The sequence below is a fragment of the Lactuca sativa genome, chromosome 3 (assembly GCF_002870075.4).
Source record: "Lactuca sativa cultivar Salinas chromosome 3, Lsat_Salinas_v11, whole genome shotgun sequence".
Taxonomy (NCBI): domain Eukaryota; kingdom Viridiplantae; phylum Streptophyta; class Magnoliopsida; order Asterales; family Asteraceae; genus Lactuca; species Lactuca sativa.
The window spans coordinates 132,265,427-132,278,002 of NC_056625.2; the positions used below are offsets into that span (position 1 = coordinate 132,265,427).

Sequence of the window (12,576 nt, forward strand, 5' to 3'; positions counted from 1 at the left end):
ACGATGTTCCAACCTTGCAAGAAGTGAAATCTTGGCTTGGGAAATATTCCACTTTGAAAGATCTAGGGGAAGCGACATACATTCTTGGGATAAGGATTTATAGGGATAAAAAGAAACGTATTATTGGACTTAGCCAGAGTACATACTTGGATAAAATTTTGAAGCATTTTAGTATGGAAAATTCCAAGAAGGGGATTTACCCATTCATCATACTGTTAAATTGAGTAAGACTCAATGCCCCAGTACTGCTGAAGAAATACATGACATGAGTCGAGTCCTATATGCATCTTCTATAAGATTGATCATGTATGCTATGACATGTACTCGTCCTGATGTGTCTTATGCTTTGAGCACGATTAGTCGATTTCAGGATACTCCAGGCACATTCCATTGGACAATAGTCAAGAATATTGTAAGTATTAACGAATAACCAAAGAAATGTTCTTAGTTCTTACGGGTAATGATACATTGAGAGTGAATAGATATAGTGACGCCATCTTCCAACCAGATAGAGACAACTTTTGTTTACAATCTAGCTGGATGTTCCTATTGAATGGTTGAGTAGTGACGTGAAAGAGTTCCAAGCAGAAGATTGTGGTTGATTCTACTTATGAATCAGAGTACATAGAAGCGAATGAAGCATCAAAGGAAGCATCCTGGTTAAAGAATTTCATCAAGATCTTGGATTCGTTCTAACTATTGAGGAACCAATGGAACTCTTTTGTGATAATGAAGGCACGATTGCTTTAACCAGAGAACTGAAAGATCATGAAAAGTCCAAGCACATTGACATGAAATATCATTGCATCAAACATAGAGTTGAAGATGGGCATCTCCTGGTGAAGCGAGTGTCATCAGAAGATAATCCTGTTGATCCTTTCAGAAAGGCTCTGAAGAAGGCTAAACACATCCAGCATGCTAGGAGCATTCGTTTGAGAGATGACATTAGTTTTTGTAAGTAGTTGATAGGTTCAAACTTCAAAACTTTTAAACAAAATAAATTGTAATTGTTTTGGTGATTAAATAATGGAGATCTATTTGTGAGTTTTGGTACTGCCTTCTTTAATTATTTATTATTTTGTTTCATTTTGCATGTTTTACTTCCTGAATAATTTTTTTATTATTCAAATTATGCGGTTTTTCATACTTTTGGAAGTAAGTAGTGAATCAAGACTGGCATGAACTGATTATAGATTGCAAATGGAGATTAGACATTACATGGGATTGCTACAATATTCATGAGTACTTTGAAAATAGGGATTTTGAGTATCGGATAAACCTACAATTAGAGATTATTTCGTGGATTTTATCACGAGTAATTCTAAAACAATAATATCTACTATTCTTAAAGCGTAGATATATAGTTCGTAGTTTATGAATTAGTTATGCATTGGTTTACCCAAACGCATCTCGTAACTGGATGATATAAAGAGTAATTTCATGCATTATTTCGTAAGTAAAGTGTATGAGTATATAATCAAACTAAGTCATTCCTTTTGACCTAACAGGAAAATTAATATCTTTGGCCCCTCAATGATTTGATGTTGACATTATAGTGTTGGGCCCAACCGAGACTAGATTGATGTGTTCAATAGGTAGTCTAATTACATCATCAAAAATCAGGAAATTGGCAAACATAATCTTGGACATAATGTTTATTATAATCCATGTCTCGTGTCCATATGATATCTTGAAGAACGAAGGAGTAATTGATCACTTATCTTAGGGCCAATGTCTGATTTGAATCAGAGTTTGGCAATGGCTTAGAAAGCACTCTTTGTTGTTTAGTTCAAGGGTTATACTAGAAATTGTAGTTATAGGCTTATCTAAGTGGGAGACTGTTGGATTAAGGTGTCCAAACTCATAACTAAATTGGTATAAGCTTGTAATTAGAAACAAAGTCATTTTTGGTATAACTAGAAGCTGATTAAAGTAACATTTGTAAAGAGAGGAGATAATTTACTAGTTTATTATATGATTAATAAATTAATTATTAATAGATTAAATTAATTAATAATTGATCATAATTTATTTGAAATTAATTAGGGTTCAATTAGAATTAATTAGAAGTGCAAGGGTGCTTGGTAAATGCTTAATAGTTGAGCAAAAGAGAGGTTCTAGAAACCTCTAGATATGGACAATTTTAGAGTGTCGTGTAGGCAATCTAGAATGTTCCATTTACTAAGATTTGAAATAACATTATTTTATATTCAAATCTAAGGTTTCTAGGTTTTCCTAACAGCTATATAAAAGGGGCATCTCGCTAACAAATTTTCATCAACTTCATTCAAGAGTACCCTAGCCAAAAATTTGCATCTTGAAGAATGTTTGAAATAATGTTTGAATCAATCTAATATATTAAAGCAGTAAAGAACACAAAGATCTAAATAAAATCTATTTAGTTATGATTACGTCTGGAATGAGTGCAAAGGATTTTCAGTACAATTTGTAATATGAGAAAGTTTGTTACTCTAGACCTAAGTACTTACCATATTTATAAGGTACATCAAACATACAAAAAATACAAGGACTTAACCATACATATTGAAACTAAAAAGCGCCTTGTAACTAGATAAGATAACGAAAGACTTAACTTTCGTTATTTATAGACATGAAACCATAAGACATGAATCATAACTAAAATATCAAGCCTAGTAATGATTACTTGCAAGAAAAGCCGAGTCACTGAAATCTAGAGTTTTTCATCATACATGGCTAAAAACGAATCAAATGCAGTAAATTAAAGTGTAAACTACAAATCTTACTAAACAAAAGCAACAAGTCGAATCATGTTCTTCGGATCTTCGATTATCTCCATTAATCGTCTGAAAGTTGTCAAGAATTCGTCTGGTTAACTTCATCTCAGGTAAACATATAGTATTTTATAGGAGTACACAACAACACCTTAAGGACTCGAAGACTTACACAATCGTGTAATGGGAAAACAAGATCGTGTAAATAATGAAAGTGCGTTCTGGGACAATTTAATAACGTATGTTGCCACTCACTCTTGGAGAAAAACATTATCATATAAAGGGAAACACGATTACATATGTTGCCGTGTAACTGATTTTAGACTGCCTAGGCTGCTTAAGAGGTTCTATAAAAGGTTCTATAACACTTGCAGGAGACTTGCACGATCGTATAAGGGGAAAACACGATCGTGCAATCTTATCGTGATCTTCTGAGCATTAAACAATGGTCCAAAGGGAGACTTACAAGGTCGTGTAATGGGGTTACACAATCATGTAAAGGATTTTTCGTCTATTTCAGACATAAATCTTTAGTTCTAGCTGCGTTTCATCTAATGCTCAACTTCGATCAGGAATTTCCAGCTCCGATTATGCTCCAATGCTTCCTAAAGTGCATCTGTAAATCTTCGTGTTCTTGTCCTAGTCTATTTACCCTGAAAACACATAAAAATTAGTAGTACGGAGCATTCTGCAAATAAACGAGTAATCCACAATTTATTGAAATGCAAGGGAAAACCAAGCTAAAAGTAATAAAAACGTGCTAAAAGTTGCATAAAAACACATCTAACAAACCTCCCAAAGCTTAAATCTTACTACTCCTCAAGTAAGGAACTTATTGGCATTCGAATCAGGTGGAACACATATAGATGGCTGGAAAAAAAACTACCTATTGAATCCTATGCTAACTTAAACGATAACCATGGAAAATAAAAAACATACATATGCAATGCAAGAAATAAGAAAAATAAAGCAATTATAAATCAAAACCACTATTTTTAATTTTCTTTTCATGATCAGACTTTATACTGAGGAAACTCCAGTGGAATCACACTAACATTTTCTATACCTCTAGTGTAATCCTAAAACCCCAAGGTAAGAAAGATGCTTAACGATGCAAATTGATAAACCAACTATAAAATTAAATAATCCTTATATCTTAATTTACTTTATTCACAAAATATCATATTTTAGAATTTTATTTTATTTCAACTTCACTATAAGTCCCAAACTTGACCCTTCCTTAAGGACTCCAACAAGGCAAATCAGCTATAGCTAAAGCTGCTAGCCCGCCTAAAAGGCCCAACTCCTATGCTTTAATTGTTTTAAAAGTATCATATACCGCAACACAGGTTCTTCGTCCAACATATTTGACTTTGTGGTGGAGCACCACTTATATGAAACTTAGACTTCTTCTTTTACCTTTCGACTTTTAGTTTTTTCAATCGTCTTTTGTTTGAGTACTTCTTGAGGATTTCTTTGTTTAACTTAGACTTCTTTTATCTTCAACTTTTAGTTTTTTCAATCGTCTTTTATTTCAGTATTTCTTGAGGATTTCCTTGTTTAACTTAGACTTCTTCCTTTACCTTCAATTTTTAGTTTTTTCAATCGTCTTTTGTTTGAGTACTTCTTGATGATTTCTTTGTTTAGCTTAGACTTCTGCTTTTACCTTCAACTTTTAGTTTTGTCAATCGTCTTTTGTTTGAGTACTTATTGAAGATTTCTTTGTTTAAGTTCTTGTAAGTTGAGTCAGGTACCGAGTTTGATGGTTGGTACTTGTTTTGAGCTTCGGTTTACACTTTGGTTGTTTCTTTGATTTTTTTGTTAGTTGAATGAATACGTTATAAGACTCGGGTTTTCCCCGCAGGGTAAGACATGATAACAATAAGACCAAGTTTATGTAGATTCAAACTAATCAAGTTGGGGCTTACTTAAAAGTATCGAGAGTTTAAAAACTGCTTTATTTTTGCTCACACGATGTTCCGATATTAGAGTTTATTTTATATGTTATAATTGGTTTAACGGTTCACGGTGTCTAACAACCCTAGTTATGAAGAACTATTATCACACCAGTTTTGAGACTGTCGTTTTGGGTCCCTATTATTTTCCACATTTTCAGAGCACGTTCGAAAGTAAAGAATTTCATCATCTCATGCATTCAAAACTTTTTTTTTCGATGCAGCAATAAATAATAAAAAATGAATGAAAATAAAAATATTTTGGTATCTATTTTTGAATTTTTATGATGATGCAGAAACTAATGCAAAATAGAAAATATTTATTTTTTGATTTTTTTGAAAATAAAATAAAAAATGATCAAGAAAAATAAAATTACTTTTTTGGATTTTTTTTTTTTTAGTTTTTTGACTTATTTTTTCTTATGAAAAGTGAAACTGAAAATAAAAACTAAAATAATACTTTTCTTTTACAAAAATTGATAAATCTCTTCCCCAAGCTTAAAATATAGCTTCCCCGAATGCTTAGGGAGGAGCGTAATGACTCACTGAGGTAGATGGTGTGGAAAACGCCGGTAATGTGCAACATAAGGAGGGGACGATGGCCGTGGTTGTGAAGTACTAGACCGAGTGTTATTGTAAATATCAACGAGCAAAGTACTAATAGCCTTAAATTCACGAGAAGTATCTCGACGAAAATCATCAAAATCATTCTGAAGGTCGCAATAATTATTATCAAAGTGCTCCATATCACTACGTAGGGCAACGATATCCTCGCGAAGCTCTTGATATTGTTGTTGATTAATGGGAGAGTAGGGGTCAAACTGCGGATTGAAATTACGTTGTGAATGGTTCGGATAATCAGTCTGCATGGGATCAGGCTGTTCACAATTCTCATGAAGTTCAGCCTGTTGTGGGTGGGGATCAGTTTGCTCACAATGCTCATGAAGTTTAGCCTGTTGTGGGTTAGGATCTGTCTATCCACAATGCTCATGAAGTTCAGCCTGTTGTCGGTTGGGATCATGTTGTTCACAATGCTCATGAAGTTCAGTCTGTTGTGGGTTGGGATCAGGTTGTTCATAATGCTTATGAAGTTCAACCTGTTGTGGTTGATGAAAATCTAGATCGGGATCTGGAAAAGGTTGATAAGAAGAAGATGGGACATCAGGGTTGGGTAAGGTTGGTGATTCGATCATCTGGGCACGACGTCGGCGCCACAGATGAATTTGGTCTGCTTGTGCTAGATTCGACGGAAGAACCCAAACAGTGGTCTCAGGTGGGTCACTAAGAGTAAGCATAGCGGGGTCAGATACCAGAAGATATCTAGAGCTCTCACGCATCCAAACATAACCCCACGCACTTGATCGAAACATGTTCGTCGATTTCAAATTAGCCAAAGTCAAGCGCGTTTCACCTCGAAAAAATGGGAAACCCTCAGGAACTTGTTGGTGAACGACACTCGCTAGCAACGACACCAATCCACAACAATGAATTTGACCAATAGTGCTACGTGCCGTTTTCAATAGTCTCCACGTAAGCCACACACCAAGATGGGGTTTCCGGTTTCGAGTAACCATGCACCAAAGTAGTTCAAGCTCTTTTTTACCAGCCTTACTCTTATCCTCTTGTGGGAAAAGAATAATACAAATAAGTCGGAGTGTCATTTTCAAAACCGGGTGAATGATTTGGGATTGTTTAGACAAAGACGGGTTATAATCATTCAACCCGGTAATAGCTCTCCAAAAACTTGTTGGTTCAAAAGGTTGGTTAAATCGATGGGGTGGCATATTAGGACCATAAGTCCCATCAATAGGTGCATGAACCATATTACATAGATCATCAATGTGCAACTCATGAGTTGTGTTCATGACCCGAAAGATAAAATACCCGGATTTGGTAAAACAAGACATAGTGGCTAAAAACTCCCTAGTGAGGAGAGCTGAACTTGGAGCATGAAGATTCAAAAGTTTTTCCCACCCAATGTTGGCAAAAAGGGTGCGAACCCCATCGTAAACGTGAAGGGATTGAAGTGTGGCGACATCGGGAAATTTTTGGGGGAAAAATTCTCGGTTGTGAAAACCTTGAAATCGGGTCATTGAATCACTGGTTTCAAAGTAAAATGGATATTTATCGACCCAAACTTGAAATTGTGGGTCTTGGAAAGGTGGACGATTTCGATTAGACATAGTTTAAGTTAAACGTAAAGCTAATTTCAACAATGAAGTAAATTTCACGATATGAAACGAATATACCTGATAGTGCTCAAGAAATCGCAATGTTTTTGAGAAAATCTGAAAAAGACAGGATTTTTGAATTTTTCAACCGATAATCTGTTCCTCGTGTATGATGCTTCACTTTTTTAGCTTCCTAAAAGATTAATCTTTGAACTTTAAGCAAGAAAAATGAGGAGATCTGAAGGATTTGACTGAAATGGCTAGAGAGAAAGTTGGGATTTTTTTGTGTGTTTGGAAATGATTTGTGAGATAAAAGAAGTGTAAACCCGTATACACGATCGTATAACCTGAAACACGATCGTGTAAGTATTTGGGTGTCTCGTTTTTTGCGTACTGTGGGATTTCTTCCTTGACGGCGTTTCCCGGAAGCGGCTCGTCAGCGTTGGATTACTTGCCGGAGTTCCCCGAAAGCTGCTGTAGATCTCTTCTTCTTCACTGTCACGCTTCGTTCTTCAAAGACTCTCTGTCATACCCAAGAGCTTGATTAAGCTACGTTTGAGCTCTAATGTTTTATAATTTGGTTGTTTGTTGTTTTTGATTTTCGGATTAATCGATTCCCGTGATACCCAAAACCAAGAACATGTTAGGAAGGATTCCCAATTAAGAATATTCGGTTATGGTTATCGATTTTAAGGGGAAGAAAAAGACAGGTGAGATTACTGCAATTTTTGACCGTTGGACTTGGGATTGATGGGTTTTAGGCTCGATTATCCTTTTAATTTCAAAAAATCGCACATAGAAATTTGACATTGGTTTTTTGCAAGTCGAATTCCTCGAAGCTTCGTTTGCCCGGAAAGTGTTTGATAATTTGCTTGAGTGAGTTTTGTAATCTTGATTTTGTTGATAAGAGTCTTTTAAACTACTTCTCTATTATTTTACTTAAAAAATATGTGCTAGATATATTGGCAAAATTAAACCTAAATGCCTAAATATTAGAATCTTGATTATCATGTGATAGAAGCACCATCAAGTCTGATTTCGATAAAATTGTCAAAAATGACTAAAACACCTCTGATTTGTATTTGGTGGTCAAAACATACAAAAAAAAAATGTTTCTAATTGCACAAGGCTAATAAATGAATTTTGAATAAAAAGTTTCAAATTGTCATAAATCAAATAACCCTTGGAATTTTGAATAAAAATGATTTGTATTTTTGTTTATGCTTGCTACTAGACTGATAAGGATGAGATATCCATACGTAAAAAATTTAAAAAGTAATTATTTTGAGTTAGATATTATAATCTTTCTAATATAATATAATATTAAATTAAATATATGATTTTTTAATTATATTAGAAACTAAATTTTAAAAGGTAATTATTTGGAGTTAAATATAATAGATAATTTACAATCAATACTATATATATATATATATATATATATATATATATATATATATATATATATATATATATATATAGAGAGAGAGAGAGAGAGAGAGTTAAGATCATATATAACTATTAATTATTGTGTGAATCTATAAACAATTTTGGACCAATCACTTGATAATGGTATTAAAGTAATTTTTGATATAACTATTATGGTAAAAAAAATCAAATCAATTAATAACCATTTAAAATATACATCAATTTCACATTCTTATATCTAACACAGGATCGCCGTCTTCATCACGAAGAGGACGTATCCATCTATTTCATCGGTTCTCTAATTGATTATCTTTCTCTCTATATCCGATTCTAATATTAGGTCTGACAAAAAAAAAAGATGTCGTGAAGATTTATTTTATTCAACTGCCGACTTTTTTTTTTTTGGATTCCATTGCCGACGGTGTTGAAAATCTTCCAAAATAATGTTTATTTATTAAGGGTTGTAAATCTGTTGTTCATCATTGTTTGCTGATAGTGTTAAAACTCTTCCAAAGTAATGGCTTAGTGGTTCATCGGAATCATAGAGTACGTAGCACCTATTGATGCAGTTTTCTTACTTTGAAGGTACAAGAACCATTTTTTTCTATTTAATGCGTTAATCGATTTACTGTTTAATTATTTGATTTGATTTTGGCATAAGTTCACAATTTTACTCTATTTCCTTCCGAATCTTTTGATTAAAATCCTAGTTTTGAAATTGCTAATTTGTTTTGACTGAATGTCATAGATTTCCAAGTAATATGAATGAATTTGAAAATGTCGACCTTTTTTGTGTATTACTGTTATTTCATCTTATAATTTTGTAATTGTTATCTCATCTTATATTTCACATATTTACCTATCTTTGTATATTTTTATTGATATAATTTGTTGTCTCATTCTAAGCGAATTTGATTGTCGATATAAGAGTTGTTGATTAAGAGAATCAAGCATGATTTCAAGACGCATGACCGTTCAAGATCAAGTCAATTCTGCCAAGAATTATACATTTTTCGGGCACATACATCACGAATCACTTGAAGATCAAGCATATTATTCTTGAAGAATGCATCAATGACAAATTCTTGAAGAATTTTTCTATAACATAATCTTAAGGAATACATCAACAACATATATTCTCATGAGCAAATCGTAATTGTACTTGTAATTTATGTTTTTTTTTTGTTTTAGTTATTTCATTCTCAAAGAGAATTTTATATTTCTACATGTATTTTATGGTGATTCTTGTGAGAATGACACATTTACAATTGTAATTTATTTATATTCTTACTAGAATATTAGATTTCCCATCTATACTTTATGTATTCTTTCTTTTTTATTTTATCATTTTCATGATAATAGTGGTCCGGTGGTTCGAAAATATTTATCCGTAAATACATTCTTAAGGAATAAAATCTAATTGCAAAGAAAAAGAACAATGCATTCTTTGAGAATTAAGTAAATATTTCTACATTAGAATATTCTTTGTATTTTGATTAATAGCTCATAAAAAAAATACTTCGTTATTTAAGAATTCAATAAGTATTGCTACATTTTGGTATTCTTTAAGAATTGATTACATGGATATTTTGAAGAGATGAAAATCTGAAAAGCGTTTAAAATTTTAAACGTAAATTTTATTATTTTTATATATCCATTTTTCCAAAACAAATGGGAGAAGCGTTAACCATTGTGCGTCTAATCCGAAACTTCCATATATATTATTAACCATTTTTACAATTTTGCCCTTATAATTAATTAAATGTAGTTATATGGTAATTGTTAGTCCGTGTTAATAACATGTACTCTAAGACCACATCTATTCATCTTTTTAAATCTAGTGGTCATATTTTGGTCATACATTCACACAATACTTGTGATTCACATTTGATCCTAATATATATATATATATATATATATATATATATATATATATATATATATATATATATATATATATATATATATAGGGTTAGGTTCATTTGAGACCATCTATATTTTGTGAGACCGTGAGACGCATTTTTTTATTTTTTTATTTTTTTTAAAGTTTTTTTAGTTAATTCAAGTTTCGAAAATAATATTTAAAAAAAGAATTTTTGGATTTTTCCATTTATTTTACATTTTAAAATTATTTTTTAGAATGTGTACAGTGTAATATTCTATTAGAATATTTCACGTATTTTTCAAAAGAAAATGGAATTTATTTTTATTTTTATTTTATTTTTTTTAGTTAATTCAAGTTCCGAAAATAATATTTAAAAAAAGAATTTTTAGATTTTTCCATTTATTCTTCATTTTAAAGTTATATTTTAGAATATGTCAGTGTAATATTATATTAGAATATTTCACGTATTTTTCAAAAAAAATGGAATTTTTTTATTTATTTTTATTTTTTTTAGTTAATTCAAGTTCCGAAAATAATATTTAAAAAAAGAATTTTTTGATTTTTCCATTTATTTTGCATTTTAAAATTATTTTTAGATTTGGTCTCACGGTCTCACAAAATTATAATGGTCTCGAATAAACCTGAACCTATATATATATATATATATATATATATATATATATATATATATATATATATATATAGCATTCACTTTTTATAATGGTAGATTTCAAGTTTTTCAATTTTTATAGAAAAATATTTTTATTTTTATATCATCTTGGACCATTTTGGTTAACCGATATTTACTATTAACCATAATCATTAACCGACTAAAACCGTTTAGAAAAAAACTAATATTAATCGCTACCCAACGGTTATTGAAATACATCAACCAATTATAGTGGTTATGGTTCGGTTTGACCAATAATCATCGAACCAAACTGCCCCATATACATTAATAGAAAATAACAACATACTTTTATGTATTTGTGCATTATAATATCCTACTTGTATGTCACATTAACTCTGTTAAATTACAAAAAATGCCCTTGTTTTTTTTTACAATGTTTAGTCCAAAAATTGAAAACCTTTCCAGTTTTGGTCCTAATATTAAGATTTTTTTTATACCAATTTTGGTTCCTTAAACCTTAAAGGACTAAATGTTAAAATTTATAAAATCAACCAAAAAAAAAAAAAAAAAAAAAACTCTAGTATTAAGTCAAGATACAAAATAAAAAAGACTCACTCCAATCCTATACAAATCACTAAAACCCTAACTCTCACTCTCATATATATTTAAGCTATCTATATTACATATCACTTATAGAAGCTAAAGAATCAAAAACCGATTAGTGAACAAAACTAGAAGACAACAAATCTATATATATGGTGAAGTAAACTGTTAGGATTTGTGTTTGAAGGATACAACTTTCTCTTAGAAATATTTAGACCAAATAAAGAAGAGATAAAAGTCAGTAAACTAATGCGTAATTCCTCGTTATATAGAGTAAATTATATGAATGGTCCCTATGGTTTAGAGTAATTTGCGTGTTTGGTCCCTAACTTATTTATTTAACTCGGAAGGTCTCTACTGTTTCTTTTTGTTATACGCTTGGTCGCTGTCTTACCTAAAAAACTATTTTGCCCTTGATTTTTTAAAATATTTAAATAAAGACACCCCAACCTCACCTACATCACCTTACCTTATCTATCCTACCATTTTTTTCTTTTTAAATAATAGTTTTTTTAGGTAAGATAAAGACCAATCGCGTAACAAAAAAAAGTAGGGATCAAGCGCGTAACAAAAACAAACAGTAGGGACTTTTCGAGTTAAAAAAATAAGTTAGGGACCAAGCGCGCAAATTACCCCAAACCATAGGGACCATTCGTGTAATTTACTCCATTATATAGCAACTCCACTTTAGCTCCAAGCCCTTCTACTTTAGTGTTATATCACATTTAGTCCTTGTTTGCCATTCCATCTTCCAAATATGGTCATTTAGCTTTGCATGACAAAACAACCATTATTTTATCCCTACAAAGTACTAGCACCACAATTAAGCACATTTTCATTTATCCTTCCAAATACAAGATCGGAACTATTATTTATTTTAACACTAAAAAAGTCATTTAATATGTTTCTTTTTCACTTCCATTAGATTATCTTTACGTCATCTGGCTGTTGATATTTTTCTTGAGTAAATTATAATTTTATTTAGTGTTAAAATATAAGAAATAACAATATACTTTTATTTTATGTTTGTTATAGTTTGTGGCATTAAAACCGATTGAACTTCAACTATATAACAAATAAGTTATGCTTACCACATATCAATCAATCCCCACACTTATGAAGGAGGTTTACTATTTTTGTGTTATTAAAG

At 31.3% G+C, this 12,576-nt stretch overlaps 1 long non-coding RNA gene across 1 annotated transcript; it reads right to left on the reverse strand.

Moving 5' to 3' along the window:
- Positions 1–2,634: 2,634 nt before the first annotated feature.
- On the reverse strand, positions 2,635–7,821 carry LOC122196898 (uncharacterized). The gene is made up of 2 exons (XR_006189365.2): positions 6,958–7,821; positions 2,635–3,406 (listed from the first exon to the last, which is right to left on the reverse strand). It is a non-coding gene; the product is annotated as an uncharacterized LOC122196898 (long non-coding RNA).
- Between the last annotated feature and the right edge of the window lie 4,755 nt (positions 7,822–12,576).